The following is a 674-nucleotide window of genomic DNA, read 5'->3' as shown; positions in this document are numbered from 1 at the left end:
TCTTTGACAAAACCAAGCAACCACAGAGGAATCTCATATCTGCAAAAACTGTTCAAGAAGTTTCTTGTTGTGTCACTTCTGGTCACACCTGCCTTTGCCAACAGTTTAGTACAACATTCTGCTATCATAGTGTGAGCCATGCGGACTTTTTTCTCACAACTTTCATTTTGTTGGAAGGTAATAATGAGATGATTTAAAGGCTGCATTTGATCCTCCAGTGAAAGGTCATCATACTTGTCTTGTCTGAGGAAGTCCAGACACTGAGACTCCAGGAGATATGACCCTGGTACGTAGGCGTTCAGCAGACACAGGAAGGCAGCAAGCTTCAGTGACTGATTTGTTTTTTTCCTTTTTTCTAATGCAGCACATGCCTCCCTGACGTAGTCCTGAGAGAAATTACTTTGCATTATGTTAAAGCCATGAAATTGTTCACATTTATCTTTGTACCTCTTTTGAAGCTCTTCCTTCTTCTTATCAAAATTTTTCTTCTCATTGTCTGAGAGTGTGTTCTTTAGGACAACGTGGTCACTCTGTTGAGGTGCATTGTTTCTCACACAGCTGAGGAAAATGACCAAAGGCATACGAGTAACTATCTTCTGCTCAGCAACTATCCTCATAATGCTGACTTCGAGATCTTCCAGAATCGACTCATTGTTCAGCAACAACAACACAGT

The sequence above is a fragment of the Haplochromis burtoni genome, unplaced genomic scaffold, assembly GCF_018398535.1.
Source record: "Haplochromis burtoni strain Fernald_Lab_line unplaced genomic scaffold, NCSU_Asbu1 Contig_744, whole genome shotgun sequence".
In the NCBI taxonomy this organism is placed as follows: domain Eukaryota; kingdom Metazoa; phylum Chordata; class Actinopteri; order Cichliformes; family Cichlidae; genus Haplochromis; species Haplochromis burtoni.
This window is presented reverse-complemented; position numbering follows the sequence as displayed.